The sequence below is a fragment of the Scyliorhinus torazame genome, unplaced genomic scaffold (genome assembly GCF_047496885.1).
Source record: "Scyliorhinus torazame isolate Kashiwa2021f unplaced genomic scaffold, sScyTor2.1 scaffold_1348, whole genome shotgun sequence".
Taxonomy (NCBI): domain Eukaryota; kingdom Metazoa; phylum Chordata; class Chondrichthyes; order Carcharhiniformes; family Scyliorhinidae; genus Scyliorhinus; species Scyliorhinus torazame.
The window spans coordinates 1211-23066 of NW_027309075.1; the positions used below are offsets into that span (position 1 = coordinate 1211).

At 52.3% G+C, this 21856-nt stretch overlaps 1 long non-coding RNA gene across 1 annotated transcript in view; it reads right to left on the minus strand.

Annotated features, from left to right (window-relative positions):
• Positions 1-616: 616 nt before the first annotated feature.
• Positions 617-21856, minus strand: part of LOC140407226 (uncharacterized) — a 46095-nt gene continuing 24855 nt past the window's right edge. The window contains exons 2-3 of the long non-coding RNA XR_011939542.1: positions 1626-1741; positions 617-773 (exon numbers count right to left, since the gene is read on the minus strand). This is a non-coding gene — a long non-coding RNA (uncharacterized lncRNA). The remainder of the gene's footprint in view (positions 774-1625; positions 1742-21856) is intronic.

The window sequence follows — 21856 nt, forward strand, 5'->3', positions numbered from 1 at the left end:
AGCAATCCACCCTCCAAAGGACGGGGACAGCAGATACCTGGGAACCCCACCACCTGGAGGTTCCCCTCCAACTCACTCACCACCCTGACTTGGTAATATATCGCCGTTCCTTCACTGTCGCTGGGGCAACATCCTGGAATTCCCTCCCTAACAGCACTGTAGGTGGACCTACATCTCGGGGACTACAGAGGTTCAAGAAGGCAGCTCACCTTCTCGAGGGCAATTAGGGATGGGCAACAAGTACTGGCCGAGCCGGCAGTGCCCATCTGCCAAAAACAAAATCATTGGATCAGAAGTTTGATTTGTGCTTCAGGTGGATTTAGTTGAAATGAGGCCAATTGGCCCATTCGATCCTCCCCTTCCAGAAAAGCAACCCCACCTCTTCAATATCCACTTGAAGAGACTGATGGGTCCTTCTCCAAAGGACGGCTGGTCTGGCGATGCAGCACTCACTCCCTCGGTACACTGGAGTCTGCGTTACGAGCTCCAGCTCCGGTGTGGAACTCAAACCCACAACTTGGGTGACCCCAAATAACAGGAAACTCCCACCCCGCCCTCCCCCCATTCCACCCTCAATAACACACAGCAACATGAAGAAGGCAAAGACGTACCATTGAAGCCAGGATAGGGAGGAAGAGTGTGGCTGTAGCTACGTTGCTGGTACACTCTGTGAAGATTGCAATCACCAAACACAGGATAACCACAATGCCCCATTGTGGGATACTCCGTAGTGGCAGTAACTGAAGGCCCAGCCATCGGGATAGACCGGACACCTGGAAAGAAAAGTGGGAAGGTTTTATCCCTGACAGTATTTCTGTTCTTGTCCAGTCCCGAACAGTGATGACCCTGAACCATTTACACGGCGAGTTGTTGAGCGCGATTCTCTGGCCTCCAACCGGGTGCCGTTCACTGGCGATTCTCTGCTCCCACCATGGTCACTGAAGCCCCCCCCGCCCCCAGCCCCCAGGAACACCGCTGGGGCGGGGGGGGGGGGGGGGGGGCGCTACCGGCGGGAGCAGAGAATGAAATGAAAATGAAAAATGAAAATCGCTTATTGTCACAAGTAGGCTTCAAATGAAGTTACTGTGAAAAGCCCCTAGTCGCCACATTCCGGCACCTGTTCGGGGAGGCTGGTGCGGGAATTGAACCGTGCTGCTGGCCTGCCTTGGTCTGCTTTCAAAGCCAGCGATTTAGCCCTGTGCTAAACCAGCCCTGAATGCGGAGATTCCGAGCCGTTGTGATCTGGAGGGAGCTGCCTGAAGGGGCGGCACAAGCTGAGTCAACGGGAACATCCCAAAGGGAAGTACTGGGGAAGAAAACAGTTGGAGGATTAGCAGGGAAGAGCAGACAGGGCTGGGATTAATTGGGCAGCTCTTTCAAAGGGCCAGCACAGGCACAGTGGGGCTGAATGGCCTGCTCCTGTATTGTGTGATTCTACACAACCAGACACGTCTTCATTCTGAGATTTTTCACTTTTATCTCTCGGGGAAAAGTCCCAAAATGATCCGGATGAGACTCGATTGAACTGGTCTCTAATGTCATCAGTTCAGCCGCAGGCTTCTCTCTCTTCACTCCTGACTTTCTAGATTCCTGGCAGCGGACAGCTCGAATAGTCAGGGACTTACCTCACAGCCCTTAGCCAATGCAAATCCGCCACCCAGCAATAACACCACGCTCCAGGGCAGCTTATGTTGGACGGTGGTCCAGTTCAGGAGTTTCCTGATCTCTGTCGTTTCCCTAACTGGCCAGAGAGAAAGAATCTCATTAACATTCTCCTCCGACACAATCATTTCTACACAGCGATCGGCTCGAATGTATTTGACATCGGATTCTTAAGTTAGCAACAAAGATCCTGGTGATCAGGTTAAAGGGAGATGGATGGGGCACTGGGCAGGAGTATTTTCAAATGCAGAGCAGGATAGCAGAGGAATGTCAACCACTTCCTGGCAGCTGGGAAAGACTGAAGTTAACTGGTGCAGTTTTAATCCACCCCCAAAGTACCAGAACACAGAAATGCCTGTAATTCATGCAGAATGGCCACACTGGTATCAGAGCTGTAACTCACCCCGTGCTGTACATGTCCTGGGAGTGTTTGATGGGGACAGTGTGGAGGGAGCTTTACTCTGTATCTAACCCCGTGCTGTACCTGTCCTGGGAGTGTTTGATGGGGACAGTGTAGAGGGAGCTTTACTCTGTATCTAACCCCGTGCTGTACCTGTCCTGGGAGTGTTTGATGGGGACAGTGTAGAGGGAGCTTTACTCTGTATCTAACCCCGTGCTGTACCTGTCCTGGGAGTGTTTGATGGGGACAGTGTAGAGCGAACTTTACTCTGTATCTAACCCTGTGCTGTACCTGTCCTGGGAGTGTTTGATGGGGACAGTGTAGAGCGAACTTTACTCTGTATCTAACCCTGTGCTGTACCTGTCCTGGGAGTGTTTGATGGAGACAGTGTAGAGGGAGCTTTACTCTGTATCTACCCCGTGCTGTACCTGTCCTGGGAGTGTTTGATGCGGACAGTGTAGAGGGAGCTTTACTCTGTCTCTAACCCCGTGCTGTACCTGTCCTGGGAGTGTTAGAACAAAGAACAGTACAGCACAGGAACAGGCCCTTCGGCCCTCCAAGCCTGTGCCGACCATGCTGCCCGTCTAAACTAAAATCTTCTGCACTTCCGAGGTCCGTATTCCTCTATTCCCATCCTATTCATGTATTTGTCAAGATGCCCCTTAAACGTCACTATCGTCCCTGCTTCCACCACCTCCTCCGGTAGCGAGTTCCAGGCACCCACTACCCTCTGTGTGAAACACTTGCCTCGTACATCTACTCCAAACCTTGCCCCTCTCACCTTAAACCTATGCCCCCTAGTAATTGACCCCTCTACCCTGGGAAAAAGCCTCTGACTATCCACTCTGTCTATGCCCCTCATAATTTTGTAGACCTCTATCAGGTCGCCCCTCAACCTCCTTCGTTCCAGTGAGAACAAACCGTGTTTATTCAACCGCTCCTCATAGCTAATGCCCTCCATACCAGGCAACATCCTGGTAAATCTCTTCTGCACCCTCTCCAAAGTCTCCACATCCTTCTGGTAGTGTGGCGACCAGAATTGAACACTATACTCCAAGTGTGGCCTAACTAAGGTTCTATACAGCTGCAACATGACTTGCCAATTCTTATACTCAATGCCCCGGCCAATGAAGGCAAGCAAGGCGTATGCCTTCTTGACTACCTTCTTCACCTGTGTTGCCCCTTTCAGTGACCTGTGGACCTGTACATCTAGATCTCTCTGACTGTCAATACTCTTGAGGGTTCTACCATTCACTGTATATTCCCTACCAGCATTAGACCTTCCAAAATGCATTACCTCACATTTGTCTGGATTAAACTCCATCTGCCATCTCTCCGACCAAGTCTCCAAACGATCTAAATCCTGCTGTATCCTCTGACAGTCCTCATTGCTATCCGCAATTCCACCAACCTTTGTGTCGTCTGCAAACTTCCTAATCAGACCAGTTACATTTTCCTTCAAATCATTTATATATACTGCGAACAGCAAAGGTCCCAGCACTGATCCCTGCGAAACACCACTAGTCACAGCCCTCCAATCAGAAAAGCACCCTTCCATTGCTACTCTCTGCCTTCTATGACCTAGCCAGTTCTGTATCCACCTTGCCAGCTCACCCCTGATCCCATGTGACTTCATCTTTTGTACCATGATGGACCTTGTCAAAGGCCTTACTGAAGTCCATATAGGCAACATCCACTGCCCTACCTGCATCAATCATCTTTGTGACCTCCTCATAAAACTCTATCAATTTAGTGAGACATGACCTCCCCTTCACAAAACCGTGCTGCCTCTCACTAATACGTCCATTTGCTTCCAAATGGGAGTAGATCCTGTCTCGAAGAATTCTCTTCAGTAGTTTCCCTACCACTGACGTAAGGCTCACCGGCCTGTAGTTCCCTGGATTATCCTTGCTACCCTTCTTAAACAAAGGAACAACATTGGCTATTCTCCAGTCCTCTGGGACATCACCTGAAGACAGTGAGGATCCAAAGATTTCTGTCAAGGCCTCAGCAATTTTCTCTCTTGCCTCCTTCAGTATTCTGGGGTAGATCCCATCAGGCCCTGGGGACTTATCTACCTTAATATTTGTCAAGACACCTGATGCACGATCAATAACCTCAGAAACGAGATTGGAGACAATTGAAGGCTTTAATATGCTAAATCTTTCCCCCAGCAGCGCAGGTACAGAAGGAAGCTGATGGGGCGACACGGGCTCTTGTACCCCGCCTTACAGGGCGGAGCTAACATACAAGCTTAACCAATGGGAACAAGTACATTCTCCACCAATGGTATTTCGGCATTACTAGGTACCGTAATCCTCCTAACACAGACTACCACAACGCCCAGCACCTCGTCTTTTTGGATCTCAATGTGACCCAGGCTATCTACACACCCTTCTCCAGATTCAACATCCACTAATTCCTTCTCTTTGGTGAATACTGATGCAAAGTACTCATTTAGTACCTCGCCCATTTCCTCTGGCTCCACACATAGATTCCCTTGCCTATCCTTCAGTGGGCCAACCCTTTCCCTGGCTACCCTCTTGCTTTTTATGTACGTGTAGAAAGCCTTGGGATATTCCTTAACCCTATTTGCCAATGGCTTTTCGTGACCCCTTTTAGCCCTCCTGACTCCTTGCTTAAGTCCCTTCCTACTTTCCTTACATTCCACACAGGCTTCGTCTGTTCCCAGCCTTTTAGCCTTGACAAATGCCTCCTTTTTCTTTTTGACGAGGCCTACAATACCTCTCGTTATCCAGGGTTCCTGAAATTTTGATTTCCAACAGTAATGTACATTTCAAAAGGAAGCAATTAGTCGATCGGGGGCCCTGGTCACCCTCTGCGATTGTCGTAACTTTGGTGGTGATGTCGGTGGAGGTTCGGGCGTCTGTGACTCCGGGAGTGTGGTTTTGGCGTCTGTGGCAGCTTCATCACCCCTAGACGTGGCTGGTGGAAGGGCCGACTGACCTGGGAAGGGGGCAGCTGTGGGGTGCGCCGGTGGGAGGGAGGGCGGGGCTGGTGGCTGGGGTGTGTGTGGGGATCCAGCGGGTGCCAGGTCCCGTAGGGAGACCGTATCCTGTCGGCCATCGGGGTACGCTACGTAGGCATACTGAGAGTTAGCGTGGAGGAGATGGACCCTCTCGACCAATGGGTCCGATTTGTGCGCCCGCACGTGTTTTCGGAGCAGAACGGGTCCGGGAGCTGCCAGCCAGGTCGGGAGCGAGGTCCCAGAGGAGGACTTCCTAGGGAAGACAAGGAGACGTTCGTGAGCTGTTTGGTTGTTCGTGGTACAAAGCAGTGACTGGACGGAGTGGAGGGCATCCGGGAGGACTTCCTTCCAGCGGGACACTGGGAGATTCCTGGACCGCAGGGCCAGTAGGACGGTCTTCCAGACAATTCCGTTCTCCCTCACTACCTGTCTGTTTCCCCGGGGGTTGTAACTGGTCGTCCTGCTCGAGACAATGCCCTTGCTGAGCAGGAATTGACGCAGTTTGTCGCTCAAAAAGGAGGACCCCCTATCACTGTGTATGTAGGCGGGGAAACCGAACAGCGTAAAGATACCCTGGAGGGCCTTGATGACGGTGGTGGCGGTCATGTCGGGGCAGGGGATGGCGAATGGGAACCGGGAGTACTCGTCAATCACGTTCAGGAAGTACGTGTTGCGGTCGGTGGAGGGGAGGAGGCCTTTGAAATCCATACTGAGGCGTTCAAAGGGACGGGAAGCCTTTATCAGGTGCGCTTTCTCTGGCCTGTAGAAGTGCGACTTGCCCTCCGCACAGATTTGGCAGTCCCTGGTGGCTGTCCTGACCTCCTCGATGGAGTAGGGCAGGTTGCGGGTCTTGATGAAGTGGAAAAATCGAGTGACCCCCGGGTGGCAGAGGTCCTCATGGAGGGCTCGGAGGTGGTCCACTTGTGTGGTGGCACATGTGCCGCGGGACAGGGCATCAGGAGGCTCGTTTAGCTTCCCGGGACGAGACAAGATCTCGTAGTTGTAGGTGGAGAGTTCAATCCTCCACCGCAAGATCTTATCGTTTTTTATCTTGCCCCGCTGTGCATTATCGAACATGAAAGCAACTGACCATTGGTCAGTGAGGAGAGTGAATCTCCTGCCGGCCAGGTAATGCCTCCAATGTCGCACAGCTTCTACTATGGCCTGGGCCTCCTTTTTGACTGAGGAGTGGCGGATTTCGGAAGCATGGAGGGTACGAGAGAACAAGGCCACGTGTCTGCCCGCCTGGTTGAGGGTGGCCGCCAGAGCTACGTCGGACGCGTCGCTCTCGACCTGGAAGGGGAGGGACTCGTCGATGGCGTGCATCGTGGCCTTTGCAATGTCTGCTTTGATGCAGCTGAAGGCCTGGCGGGCCTCTATCGTCAGGGGAAAAACTGTGGATTGGATCAGTGGACGGGCCTTGTCCGCATAGTTGGGGACCCACTGGGCATAGTAGGAAAAAAAACCAAGGCAGCGCTTCAGGGCCTTGGAGGAGTGCGGGAGGGAGAACTCCATAAGGGGGCGCATGCGTTCAGGGTCGGGGCCTATCACTCCATTACGCACTACGTAGTCGAGGATGGCTAGGCGGTCGGTGCTAAACACGCATTTATCCTTGTTATACGCGAGTTTTGTGAGGGCCACGAAGAATCCAGCACGAGTTTTAAGGATACAAAGTAATAACATTTATTTACAATAACATATATATATATATATATATAACAGCAGCAGCAACTTCCCTTGCTGCACACTCCTTCCTGCTGGTTCCTAAACTGGCCAGCTTTATTTATACTAGGAGTTTACTAGTGGTTTCTCCGCCCCCCTCATTGGGGAAGCTCATACTCCCACAGGATTGTGGGATTGTCATTAGTCCCCAGCCAATGGTAAGCAGGCAGGTTATAACATCCTTCCCCCCCAAAGTCCAAGGAATCCATCGAAGACCCTGGCGAAGGAAGGCGTCGGACTCGTTTGGCCGCAGGCCGGACACCATTTGCACGCGGCGCTGGATCAGGCGGCGTGTAACGAGACGGAGACCGACGCTTCCGTGATGAACAGTGCGACGGTTGTACATCCACGGCCCGTGGACCCGAGGATTCCCCCTCTGATGCATCCTGTGTCTCCATCTCGGAGTAAGAGTCTGCTGCCTCCGTCATGTCAGCGTCTCTATCTCCATTCGGTCCCGTAACGACCTGCGCAGGCTTCGAGTGAGGCACCAGTGGAAGATTGTGAGAACTACCTTCCCTTGTCTCTGGTCTCTGCGGCTGTAGAAATGAGCTCCGGGGGCGGGGAATCTTTTGAGGGGATAGTCTTCTGGACCGAACGTGGTCTACATGTTTGCGCTGGAGACGACCCTGGGCTTACACCTGGTAAGATATAGGGCCCGATTGGCGAAAGATTACACCAGGAACCCATTGGGCACCACCAGCAAAATTCCAAACGAACACTGGGTCACCGGGCGCAAATTGCCGAATCGGACGATGCCGAGACAATCCCTGTCCCTGCCGTTCTTGTGTGCGGCGTACATTTGCGCCAATGTCCGGGAAAACCATACTAAGGCGGGTGCGAAGTCTCCGGCACATTAGGAGTTCTGCGGGAGCTACCCCAGTCACCACATGGGGGGTGGTCCTGTACGTAAACAAAAAGCGAGCCAGTCTCGTGTCCATTGATCCGGAAGACTGCTTCTTTAGGCCTCTTTTGAATGTCTGCACTGACATTCAAAATGTCTGCGCCCAACCCATTTGAAGCCGGGTGGTAAGGGGCAGTGCGGATATGGCGGATGCCGTTCAACTTCATGAACCTCGCAAACTCCTCACTCATGAATGGAATGCCGTTATCCGTGACCAGCACCTCGGGGAGGCCATGCGTGCTAAAGGACAAACGCATCTTTTCAATTGTTGCGCAGGAAGTTGTCCCTGCATCTTATGCACCTCTAGCCATTTAGGCTGGGCGTCGATTAATAGAAGGAACATGGATCCTTGAAAAGGGCCTGCGAAATCTGCATGCAAGCGTGCCCAAGGCCGCCCTGGCCATTCCCAGTGATGTAGGGGCGCGGCCGGCGGAAGCTTCTGATGCTCCTGGCAAATGGAGCAGTTTTGGGCCACCTTCTCAATGTCGGTGTTGAGGCCTGGCCACCAGACATAACTCCGGGCCAACATTTTCATTTTGGTCACACCTGGATGCCCATTGTGCAAGTCTGTTAGTATCAGCTCCTGGCCTTTTTCCGGGACAATCACACGCGTCCCCCACAAGAGGATGCCGTCTTCCACGCTGAATTCTGACAGCTTGGAGGAAAATGCCCGCAACTCGCCTGGGAGCTGTCTATGCTGCCCACCATACAGGACTATGTGCCGAACCTTTGACAGGACTGGCTCCGTCTGGGTCCACGCACGGATCTGTGATGCCGTGACAGGCAAGGTGTCCATAAAATTTAGGGTTGCAACCACCTCACCGGTCGTGGGGGTCGACATGGGGCCGGTCGATAAAGGCAATCGGCTCAGTGCGTCTGCATTTGCTATCTGCGTACCTGGTTTGTGCTCCAGAGAATACTCGTATGCTGCAAGCAACAAAGCCCAGCGCTGGATCCGTGCAGAAGCAATGGGCGGTATCGGCTTATCCTCTCTGAAGAGTCCCAGCAGAGGATTATGATCAGTCACGATAGTGAAATGGCGGCCATACACGTACTGGTGGAAGCGTTTCACCTCAAAAACCACTGCCAGGCCCTCCTTCTCGATTTGCGCGTACTTTTTCTCCGCTGCAGTCAATGTGCGGGAGGCGAAAGCTATCGGTCACTCGGCCCCGTTCTCCATCTTGTGGGACAGGACGGCCCCAATACCATACGGGGATGCATCACATGTGACGAGCAAAGGCTTTCCAGGATCAGGGGCTGTTTAGCACAGGGCTAAATCGCTGGCTTTGAAAGCAGACGAAGGCAGGCCAGCAGCACGGTTCAATTCCCGTAACAGCCTCCCCGAACAGGCGCCGGAATGTGGCGACTAAGGGCTTTTCACAGTAACTTCATTTGAAGCCTACTTGTGACAATAAGCGATTTTCATTTTCATTTCATTTCATTCATTTCATAGTGGGTTAGTAACCCAGACGACGACAATTGTTGCTTTACCCGCCGGAAAGCGGTTTCTTGCAGCTGACCCCAAACCCAGGTGTGATTTTTCTTTAGCAGAAGGTGTAACGGGGCCAGCGTAGTTGCCAGATTGAGGAGGAACTTCCCGTAATAGTTTACGAGACCGAGAAAAGAACGAAGATGCGAAGTGTCAGTCGGGGCGGGGGCCTGTTGAATCGCGCGTACCTTCTCTGCGACGGGGTGCAAACCTTCGCCGTCCACCCGATAACCTAGGTAGACTACTTCCTTTGCCTGAAATACGCACTTTGTGCGACGTAAACGGACTCCAGCCTCCGAAAAGCGTCTAAGGACAACCTCCAGATTTTCCAAATGTTCCTGCTCCGACGTCCCTGTAATCAAAACGTCATCTAGGTAGACAGCCACACGTGGTAAACCTCTCAAAATGCCCTCCATAACACGTTGAAAAATAGCACAGGCAGAGGATACTCCAAAGGGCAACCATGTATATTCATACAGGCCCCGGTGTGTATTAATCGTTACATATGGTCGGGAGGCAGGGTCCAGCTCCAACTGCAGGTAGGAGTGACTCATATCTAATTTTGTGAACGAGAGTCCACCTGCAAGCTGCACGTAGAGATCCTCTATGCGAGGCATTGGATATCGGTCGAGTCGGGAAGCCGTATTCACTGTAAGTTTATAGTCGCCACACAAGCGAACTGTGGCATCTGGCTTCATTACAGGTACAATTGGTGCTGCCCAGTCAGCAAAACGGACGGGCCTGATAATACCCAAACTCTCCAAACGAGCGAGCTCCCCTTCTACCTTCTCGAGCAAGGCGTAAGGCATTGGGCGCGCCCGGAAATAGCACGGTGTGGCTCCTGGTTCGACTTGGATACGGGCTACGGCCCCTTCTACTTTCCCCAAACCAGGCTGAAATACATCTGGGTATCGTCCTAGCACCTCAGTCAACCCTTCAGAAACTGTTTGGAGGATGTGCTGCAATTGCAACCGCAAATGGCGCAACCAGTCCCGACCCAACAGGCTGGACCCATGGCCGCGCACCACGATAAGTGGGAAACGCCCCTCCTGGCGTCCATAAACAACAGGGGTCATTGTAGTTCCTGCAATGTCCAGTGGTTCCCCCGTGTAGGTGGCCAACCTGGCCTGTGAGTCGGTTAATGTAAGGGTCTGTATACCCTGCTTGATGCGGTCGAATGTCCTCTGGGCGATCACGGAGACCGCTGCGCCGGTGTCCAACTCCATCTCAAGCGGGTGGCCATTGACCTGCACTGTCACCTTAATGGGGGCCACACGGGGAGCTGCCACACAATGCAGCTGCAGGCAGTCATCCTCCGTCTCCACGTCCTCAGGAGTAGTCGCCGCAGGTTCATCCACATGGAAGGTACGACCCCTGGGCTGCTCCTAGTTTCGGTCGGAACGACGGCGCCTCTGGCGTCCCCAGGACCGCCGTCCACGACGGGGTCGGCGCCTACAAGTCTGACACGGACATGGCTCCTCATCCATTGGTTCTGGAGAAGGTTCCCTTCGGGGAGGAATGTCCAATGGCCACTGGCGTCGGTCCAGACGTCGCCTCGCCCAAGGTACCGCAGGAGTGCGGGGGGACGTTTTCGGATGGAAGGGGTTGCGCCCCAAGGCATGCACTTCCATTCCCTGTAGCTCCTGCACTCCTCTTTCTGCGCTCTCTCGGGACAATACTATTTGAATGGCCTGTTGAAAAGTCAATGTTGGCTCAGCTGACAACTTTCTCTGGGTGGCCGCATTGTTAATACCGCAAACCAAACGGTCGCGTAACATTTCTGACAAGGTCTCACCAGTCACAGTACTCCGCAATCCTGCGTAGCCTGGATAGAAAATCGGCAAGGGATTCTCCAGGGGTCCTCTCAGCGGTATTAAACCGGTAACGCTGGACTATCGTGGACGGGGTTGGGTTAAAGTGTTGCCCCACCATATTCACAAGTTCATCAAACGTTTTGGTGTCCGGCGCAGCTGGGTACGTAAGGCTCCTAATCACCCCAAACGTATGCGGGCCGCAGGCGATGAGCAATATGACCACCTGGCGCTCGTTTTCAGTGATATTATTTGCCCGGAAATAGTAACGCATCCGTTGTGTGTACTGGTTCCAGCTTTCCAGCGCAGCATCAAAAACATCCAAACGTCCGTACAGAGGCATGGTATAATAGAAAACAACTTCCAACCTGTATCCAACAAAAATCCAGGGAGGTGGCTTCAGCAGTGTAGACAGCTATTCACTTTAACCCTTGTCGCCAGTTTTGTAAGGGCCACGAAGAATCCAGCACGAGTTTTAAGGATACAAAGTAATAACATTTATTTACCATAACATATATATATATATATATAAAAAAAACAGCAGCAGCAACTTCCCTTGCTGCACACTCCTTCCTGCTGGTTCCTGAACTGGCCAGCTTTATTTATACTTGGAGTTTACTAATGGTTTCTCCGCCCCCCTCATTGGGGAAGCTCATACTCCCACAGGATTGTGGGATAGTCATTAGTCCCCAGCCAATGGTAAGCAGGCAGGTTATAACAGCGATGTTAAGGATTTTTGAGTTTGGAGGAATTTTCGGAGGTTGGTGTCGTGGTCCTGCTGGTCGTGGCCGCAGATGGTGACATTATCGAGGTACGGGAATGTTGTCCGTAAACCATACCGGTCAACCATTCGGTCCATCTCGCGCTGGAAGACCGAGACCCCGTTAGTGACGCCGAAGGGAACCCTTAAGAAGTGGTAGAGCCGCCCGTCTGCCTCGAAGGCAGTGTATTTGCGGTCACTAGTGCGGATGGGGAACTGGTGGTAGGCGGACTTAAGATCCACCGTGGAGACCTTGTAATGCGCGATCCTGTTGACCAGGTCGGATATGCGGGGGAGAGGGTACGTGTTCAGCTGCGTAAACCTGTTGATGATCTGACTGTAGTCGATGACCATCCAATGCTTCTCCCCGGTCTTTACAACCACTACTTGAGCTCTCCAGGGGCTGTTGCTAGCCTCAATGACACCTTCCTTCAGTAACCGTTGGACCTCTGACCTAATAAAGATCTGGTCCTGAGCACTGTACCATCTGCTCCTGGTGGCGACTGATTTGCAATCCGGGGTGAGGTTCGCAAACAGGGAAGGCGGGTCGACCTTGAGGGTCGCGAGGCCGCAGACAGTGAGGGGGGTGGGGGGGTAAAGGGCCGCTGAATTTGAAAGTTAGACTTTGGAGGTTGCACTGAAAATCCAATCCTAGGAGTGGGCCGCACAGAGGTGGGGAAGGACGTAGAGTCGGTAGTTTTTGAACTCCCTTCCTTGGACTGTGAGGTTAGCTACACAAAACCCCTTGATCTCTACTGAGTGAGATCTGGAGGCTAGGGAGATTTTTTGATTAACGGGGCGGACGGGGAGAGAACAGAGCCTTACCGTGTCGGGGTGTATGAAGCTCTCCGTGCTCCCAGAGTCGATTAGGCAGGACGTTTCATGCCCACTGATAAGCACTGTCGTCGTAGCAGTCGAGAGTGTTCGGGGCCGAGACTGGTCTAGAGTCACCGAGGCTACTCGCGGCAGCAGTTGAATGTTTTCTTCGGGCGGTGTGTGGTCAGCCGAGCTGGGGTCCTGGGAGTCCATCCAAGGTGGCGGCGCCCATTGGTCGCATATGGCTGGGGTTTCACAAAATGGCGGAGCCCATCCATCGCACGTGGCGTCCGCGGGACAAGATGGCGGCGCCCGGAGGCCGCACGTGGCCCTGGAGGAGGAAGATGGCGGCGCCCGCTGGCCGCACGGGGACCGTGGAGAGGATTGTGATGGCGGTCCGCATTCGCCACCGGAGACCGCGGCGACCGCACGGGCCTGACATACCCCATTGAACTGGCCCTTTTTACCATATCCCTTGCAGGTGGATGCACGGGCCGGGCAGCGCTGTCGGGGGTGCTTGGCTTGCCCGCAAAAATAGCAGCGGGGCCCCCCGGGGTTGTCAGGCCGTCTTGCAGCTCAAGTTTGTGGGGGGGATGGGAGATGTATTGGGGTCGGCCGCGGGGGGGGGGGGGGGGGTCCACGCTGCCCAGGGGGCTGCCGCGCGGTCGGGGACGTAAGCGTGGGCGTTTAGGGAGGCCACATCCAGGGAGCCTGCAAGGGCCCGTGCCTCCTTGAGGCCTAGTGCCTCTTTCTCCAGCAATTGCTGGCGGATTTGGGAGGACAGCATACCTGCAACGAAAGCGTCCCGGTGGTCGCTCGCTGAAACTTGCGGGCAGCTGCAGTTTCTCCCCAACACCAGGAGCGCACGGTAGAATTCATCCAGCGATTCCCCAGGGATTTGTCGCCTCGTCGCTACAGGGCGAATATAATGTCCTTTCAGCAGCTCCATTGCTGCATCGAAATCGTCCGCGTCCTCGATGAGGGTGTAGATTTCTGGGCTCACCCTCGAGTGCAGTTTCTGTTCTCCCGTGGGTGTGTTTTCGGCCGTTCCGAGATATCCGTTGAAACACGCCAGCCAGTGCTTGAATGTTACCGTTGAGTTTGCCGCGTGGGGGCTGAGTTGCAGACACTCCGGCTCGATTTGTAGCTCCATTCTTTTAAATCTAGCGTATTAAATTGATGCACGATCAATAACCCCAGAAATGAGATTGGAGACAATTGAAGGTTCTAATATGCTAGATGTTTCCCCCAGCAGCGCAGGCACAGAAGGAAGCTGCTGGGGCGGCACGGGCTCTTATACCCCACCTTGCAGGGCGGAGCAACAATGCAAGCTTATCCAATGGGAACAAGTACATTCTCCACCAATGGTATTCCGGCATTACTAGGTACCGTAATCCTCCTAACACAGACTACCACAACGCTCAACACCGCGTCTTTTTGGATCGCAATGTGACCCAGGCTATCTACACACCCTTCTCCAGACACAACATTAACCAATTTCTTCTCTTTGGTGAATACTGATGCAAAGTAATCATTTAGTACCTCGCCCATTTCCTCTGGCTCCACACATAGATTCCCTTGCCTATCCTTCAGTGGGCCAACCCTTTCCCTGGCTACCCTCTTGCTTTTTATGTACGTGTAAAAAGCCTTGGGATTTTCCTTAACCCTATTTGCCAATGACTTTTCGTGACCCCTTCTAGCCCTCCTGACTCCTTGCTTAAGTTCCTTCCTACTTTCCTTATATGCCACACAGGCTTCGGCTGTTCCCAGCCTTTTAGCCCTGACAAATGCCTCCTTTTTCTTTTTGACGAGGCCTACAATATCACTCGTCATCCAAGGTTCCCGAAAATTGCCGTATTTATCTTTCTTCCTCACAGGAACATGCCTGTCCTGTATTCCTTTCAACTGACACTTGAAAGCCTCCCACATGTCAGATGTTGATTTACCCTCAAACATCCGCCCCCAATTAGGTTCTTCAGTTCCCGTCTAATATTGTTATAATTAGCCTTCCTCCCATTTAGCACATTCACCCGAGGACCACTCTTATCCTTGTCCACCAGTACTTTAAAACTTACTGAATTGTGGTCACTGTTCCCGAAATGCTCCCCTGCTGAAACTTCTACCACCTGGCTGGGTTCATTCCCCAATCCCAGGTCCAGTACAACCCTCTCCCTAGTTGGACTATCTACATATTGTTTTAAGAAGCCCTCCTGGATGCTCCTTACAAACTCCGCCCCATCCAAGCCTCCAGCACTAAGTGAGTCCCAGTCAATATTGGGGAAGTTGAAGTCTCCCATCACAACAACCCTGTTTCTTTTGCTCCTTTCCAAAATCTGTCTACCTATCTGCTCCTCTATCTCCTGCTGGCTGCTGGGAGGCCTGTAGTAAACCCCCAACATTGTGACTGCACCCTTCTTATTCCTGATCTCTACCCATATAGCCTCGCTGCCCTCTGAGGTGTCCTCCCACGGTACAGCTGTGATATTCTCCCTAACCAGTAGCGCCATTCTGCCACCCCTTTTACATCCCCCTCTATCCCGCCTGAAACATCTAAATCCTGGAACGTTTAGCTGCCAATCCTGTCCTTCCCTCAACCAGGTCTCTGTAATGGCAACAACATCATAGTTCCAAGTACTAATCCAAGCTCTTAAGTTCATCTGTCTGACCCGCAATACTTCTTGCATTAAAACATATGCACTTCAGGCCACCAGTCCCACTATTTTCAGCAACATCTCCGTCTGCTCTTCCTCAGAGCCATACTGGCCCTATTCCCTAGTTCTCCCTTAATCTTTTCACCTTCCGACCTATTGCTCTGGGACCCAGCTCCCTGCCATACTAGATTAAACCCTCCTGTGACACTAGCAAACCTCGCGGCCAGGATATTTATGCCTGTCCAGATTAGATGCAACCCGTCCTTCTTATATAGGTCACACCTGCCCCGGAAGAGCTCCCAGTGGTCCAAATAACTGAAACCCTCCCTCCTACACCAGCTGTTTAGCCACGTGTTTAGCTGCTCTATCTTCCTAATCTCTAGCCTCACTGGCACGTGGCACAGGGAGTAATCCTGAGATTACAACCGTAGAGGTCCTGTCTTTTAACTTTCTGCCTAGCTCCCTGAACCCCTGCTGAAGGACCTCATCCCCCTTCCTGTCTATGTCGTTAGTACCAATATGTACCACGACCTCTGTCTGTTTGCCCTGCCCCTTCAGGATGCCCGTTACCCGTTCTGAGACATCCTGGACCCTGGCACCAGGGAGGCAACACACCATCCTGGAGTCTCTTTCACGTCCACAGAAGCGCCTATCTGTGCCCCTGACTATAGAGTCCCCTATGACTATTGCTCTTCTGCGCTTTGACCCTCCCTGCTGAACATCAGAGCCAGCCGTGGTGCCACTGCTCTGGCTGCTGCTGTTTTCCCCTGATAGGCTATCCCCCCCGACAGTATCTAAAGGGGTATACCTGTTCGAGAGGGGGACAACCACAGGGGATTCCTGCACTGACTGCCTGCCCCTTCTGCTGGTCACCCATTTCTCTGCCTGCACCTTGGGTGTGACCACATTTATATAACTGCGATCTATGTCGCTTTCCGCCACCTGCATACTCCTAAGTGCATCAAACTGCTGTTCCAACCGAACCATGCGGTCTGTGAGGAGTACCAGTTGGGTGCACTTTCTGCAGATGTAGCCATCCGGGACGCTGGAAGCCTCCCGGACCTGGCACATCTCACAGTCAGAGCACTGCACCCCTCTAATTGACATTGCGTTAACTAATTAATAAATTAAATTACAAAATATATTTTTTTTAAAGTTACTGTTAACTATATGTTTCCTAGCCCTAGATTTCTACTCTAAATGTGAATGCTAAATATAGTACTCTCCGATCTCTGGCTTAGATACCCCTCTAAATAATGTGAAATCACATCAGTTTTACCCCCTTCCCACCATTTGAAAAGGTATTAAGGTATTAAAATCACTCACCTATCCAGGATTCTCTCTGGATCTCTCCCTGCAGATTACCAGTTACAGGTCAGAAGAAAGAAAACAAAACGCTCGGGAAAAAGCACCTCCTCCCAGACTGTACCTCACTGCACCAAATTAGCAAATTTGCACCTTACTCCAGCCGACTCTCACTCCGGATATCTCGACTTCATCGTGCGCAAGCTTGATGGGGACAGTGTAGAGGGAGCTTTACTCTGTATCTAACCCCGTGCTGTACCTGTCCTGGGTGTGTTTGATGGGGACAGCGTAGAGGGAGCTTTACTCTGTTTATAACCCCGTGCTGTACCTGTCCTGGGAGTATTTGATGGGGACAGTGCAGAGGGAGCTTTACTCTGTATCTAACCCCGTGTTGTCACTGTCCTGGGAGTGTTTGATGGGGACAGTGTAGAGGGAGCTTTACTCTGTATCTAACCGTGTGCTGTACCTGTCCTGGGAGTGTTTGATGGGGACAGTGTAGAGGGAGCTTTACTCTGTATCTAACCCCGTGCTGTACCTGTCCTGGGAGTGTTTGATGGGGACAGTGTAGAGGGAGCTTTACTCTGTATCTAACTCCGTGCTGTACCTGTCCTGGGAGTGCTGGATGGGGACAGTGTAGAGGGAGCTTTACTCTATCTAACCCCGTGTTGTCCCTGTCCTGGGAGTGTTTGATGGGGACTGTGTAGAGGGAGCTTTACTCTGTGTCTAACCCCGTGCTGTACCTGTCCTGGGTGTGTTTGATGGGGACAGTGTAGAGGGAGCTTTACTCTGTATCTAACCCAGTGCTGTACCTGTCCTGGGAGTGTTGGATGGGGACAGTGTAGAGGGAGCTTTACTCTGAATATAACCCCGTGCTGTACCTGTCCTGGGTGTGTTTGATGGGGACAGTGTAGAGGGAGCTTTACTTTGTATCTAACCCCGTGCTGTACCTGTCCTGGGAGTGTTTGATGGGTCCAGTGTAGAGGGAGCTTTACTCTATCTAACCCCGTGTTGTCCCTGTCCTGGGTGTGTTTGATGGGGACAGTGTAGAGGGAGCTTCACTCTGTATCTAACGCCGTGCTGTACCTGTCCTGGGAGTGTTTGATGGGGACAGTGTAGAGGGAGCTTTACTCTGTATCTAACCCAGTGCTGTACCTGTCCTGGGAGTGTTTGATGGGGACAGTGTAGAGGGAGCTTTACTCTGTATCCAACCCCGTGCTGTACCTGTCCTGGGAGTGTTTGATGGGGTCAGTGTAGAGGGAGCTTTACTCTGTTTCTAAACCCGTGCTGTACCTGTCCTGGGAGTGTTTGATGGGGACAGTGTAGAGGGAGCTTTACTCTGTATCTAACCCCGTGCTGTACCTGTCCTGGGAGTGTTTGATGGGGACAGTGTAGAGGGAGCTTTACACTGTATCTAACCCCGTGCTGTACCTGTCCTGGGAGTGTTTGATGGGGTCAGTGTAGAGGGAGCTTTACTCTGTATCTAATACAGCGCTGCACCTGTCCTGGGAGTGTTTGATGGGGACAGTGTAGAGGGAGCTTTACTCTGTATCTAACCCCGTGCTGCACTTGTCCTGGGAGTGTTCGATGGGGACAGTGTAGAGGGAGCTTTACTCTGTATCTAACTCCGTGCTGTACCTGTCCTGGGAGTGTTTGATGGGGACAGCGTAGAGTGAGCTTTACTCTGTATCTAACCCCGTGCTGTACCTGTCCTGGGAGTGTTTGATGGGGACAGTGTAGAGGGAGCTTTACTCTGTATCTAACACCCTGCTGTACCTGTCCTGGGAGTGTTTGATGGGGACAGTGTAGAGGGAGCTTTACTCTGTATCTAACCCCGTGCTGTACCTGTCCTGCGAGTGTTTGATGGGGACAGTGTAGAGGGAGCTTTACTCTGGACCTAACCCCGTGTGTACCTGTCCTGGGAGTGTTTGATGGGGACAGTGTAGAGGGAGCTTTACTCTCTATCTAACCCCGTGCTGTACCTGTCCTGGGAGTGTTTGATGGGGACTGTGTGGAGGGAGCGTTACTCTGTATCTAACCCCGTGCTGTACCTGTCCTGGGATTGTTTGATGGGGACAGTGTAGAGGGAGCTTTACTCTGTATATAACCCCGTGCTGTACCAGTCCTGGGAGTGTTTGATGGGGACAGTGTAGAGGGAGCTTTACTCTGTATCTAACCCCGTGCTGTACCTGTCCTGGGAGTGTTTGATGGGGACAGTGTAGAGGGAGCTTTACTCTGTATCTAACCCCGTGCTATCGCTGTCCTGGGAGTGTTTGATGGGGACAGTGTAGAGGGAGCTTTACTCTGTATCTAACCCCGTGCTGTACCTGTCCTGGGAGTGTTTGATGGGAACAGTGTAGAGGGAGCTTTACTCTGTATCTAACCCCGTGCTGTACCTGTCCTGGGAGTGTTTGATGGGGACAGTGTAGAGGGAGCTTTACTCTGTATCTAACCCCGTGCTGTCGCTGTCCTGGGAGTGTTTGATGGGGACAGTGTAGAGGGAGCTTTACTCTGTATCTAACCCTTGCTGTCCCTGTCCTGGGAGTGTTTGATGGGGACAGTGTAGAGGGAGCTTTACTCTGTATCTAACCCCGTTCTGTACCTGTCCTGGGAGTGTTTGATGGGGACAGTGTAGAGGGAGCTTTACTCTGTATCTAACCCCGTGCTGTACCTGTCATGGGAGTGTTTGATGGGGACAGTGTAGAGGGAGCTTTACTCTGTATCTAACCCCGTGCTGTACCTGTCCTACGAGTGTTGGATGGGCACAGTGTAGAGGGAGCTTTACTCTGTACCTAACCCCATGCTGTACCTGTCCTGGGAGTGTTTGATGGGGACAGTGTAGAGGGAGCTTTACTCTATATCTAACCCCGTGCTGTACCTGTCCTGGGAGTGTTTGATGGGGACAGTGTAGAGGGAGCTTTACTCTGTATCTAATACAGTGCTGTACCTGTCCTGGGAGTGTTTGATGGGGACAGTGTAGAGGGAGCTTTACTCTGTATCTAACCCCGTGCTGTACCTGTCCTGTGAGTGTTTGATGGGGACAGTGCCGCGGGACCTTAACTCTGTATCTAACCCCGTGCTGTACCTGTCCAGGGATTGTTTATGGGCACAGTGTAGAGGGAGCTTTACTCTGTATCAAACCCCGTGCTGGACCTGTCCTGTGAGTGTTTGATGGGGACAGTGTAGAGGGAGCTTTACTCTCTATCTAACCCCGTGCTGTACCTGTCATGGGAGTGTTTGATGGGGACAGTGCAGAGGGAGCTTTACTCTGTATCTAACCCCGTGCTGTACCTGTCCTACGAGTGTTGGATGGGCACAGTGTAGAGGGAGCTTTACTCTGGATCTAACCCCATGCTGTACCTGTCCTGGGAGTGTTTGATGGGGACAGTGTAGAGGGAGCTTTACTCTATATCTAACCCCGTGCTGTACCTGTCCTGGGAGTGTTTGATGGGGACAGTGTAGAGGGAGCTTTACTCTGTATCTAATACAGTGCTGTACCTGTCCTGGGAGTGTTGGATGGGGACAGTGTAGAGGGAGCTTTACACTGTATATAACCCCGTGCTGTACCTGTCCTGGGTGTGTTTGATGGGGACAGTGTAGAGGGAGCTTTACTTTGTATCTAACCCCGTGCTGTACCTGTCCTGGGAGTGTTTGATGGGTACAGTGTAGAGGGAGCTTTACTCTATCTAACCCCGTGTTGTCCCTGTCCTGGGTGTGTTTGATGGGGACAGTGTAGAGGGAGCTTCACTCTGTATCTAACGCCGTGCTGTACCTGTCCTGGGAGTGTTTGATGGGGACAGTGTAGAGGGAGCTTTACTCTGTATCTAACCCAGTGCTGTACCTGTCCTGGGAGTGTTTGATGGGGACAGTGTAGAGGGAGCTTTACTCTGTATCCAACCCCGTGCTGTACCTGTCCTGGGAGTGTTTGATGGGGTCAGTGTAGAGGGAGCTTTACTCTGTTTCTAACCCCGTGCTGTACCTGTCCTGGGAGTGTTTGATGGGGACAGTGTAGAGGGAGCTTTACTCTGTATCTAACCCCGTGCTGTACCTGTCCTGGGAGTGTTTGATGGGGACAGTGTAGAGGGAGCTTTACACTGTATCTAACCCCGTGCTGTACCTGTCCTGGGAGTGTTTGATGGGGTCAGTGTAGAGGGAGCTTTACTCTGTATCTAATACAGTGCTGCACCTGTCCTGGGAGTGTTTGATGGGGACAGTGTAGAGGGAGCTTTACTCTGTATCTAACCCCGTGCTGCACCTGTCCTGGGAGTGTTTGATGGGGACAGTGTAGAGGGAGCTTTACTCTGTATCTAACTCCGTGCTGTACCTGTCCTGGGTGTGTTTGATGGGGACAGTGTAGAGTGAGCTTTACTCTGTATCTAACCCCGTGCTGTACCTGTCCTGGGAGTGTTTGATGGGGACAGTGTAGAGGGAGCTTTACTCTGTATCTAACACCCTGCTGTACCTGTCCTGGGAGTGTTTGATGGGGACAGTGTAGAGGGAGCTTTACTCTGTATCTAACCCCGTGCTGTACCTGTCCTGCGAGTGTTTGATGGGGACAGTGTAGAGGGAGCTTTACTCTGTACCTAACCCCGTGTGTACCTGTCCTGGGAGCGTTTGATGGGGACAGTGTAGAGGGAGCTTTACTCTCTATCTAACCCCCTGCTGTACCTGTCCTGGGAGTGTTTGATGGGGACTGTGTGGAGGGAGCGTTACTCTGTATCTAACCCCGTGCTGTACCTGTCCTGGGATTGTTTGATGGGGACAGTGTAGAGGGAGCTTTACTCTGTATCTAACCCCGTGCTGTACCTGTCCTGGGAGTGTTTGATGGGAACAGTGTAGAGGGAGCTTTACTCTGTATCCATCCCCGTGCTGTACCTGTCCTGGGAGTGTTTGATGGGGACAGTGTAGAGGGAGCTTTACTCTGTATCTAACCCCGTGCTGTCGCTGTCCTGGGAGTGTTTGATGGGGACAGTGTAGAGGGAGCTTTACTCTGTATCTAACCCTTGCTGTCCCTGTCCTGGGAGTGTTTGATGGGGACAGTGTAGAGGGAGCTTTACTCTGTATCTAACCCCGTTCTGTACCTGTCCTGGGAGTGTTTGATGGGGACAGTGTAGAGGGAGCTTTATTCTGTATCTAACCCCGTGCTGTACCTGTCATGGGAGTGTTTGATGGGGACAGTGTAGAGGGAGCTTTACTCTGTATCTAACCCCGTGCTGTACCTGTCCTACGAGTGTTGGATGGGCACAGTGTAGAGGGAGCTTTACTCTGTATCTAACCCCATGCTGTACCTGTCCTGGGAGTGTTTGATGGGGACAGTGTAGAGGGAGCTTTACTCTATATCTAACCCCGTGCT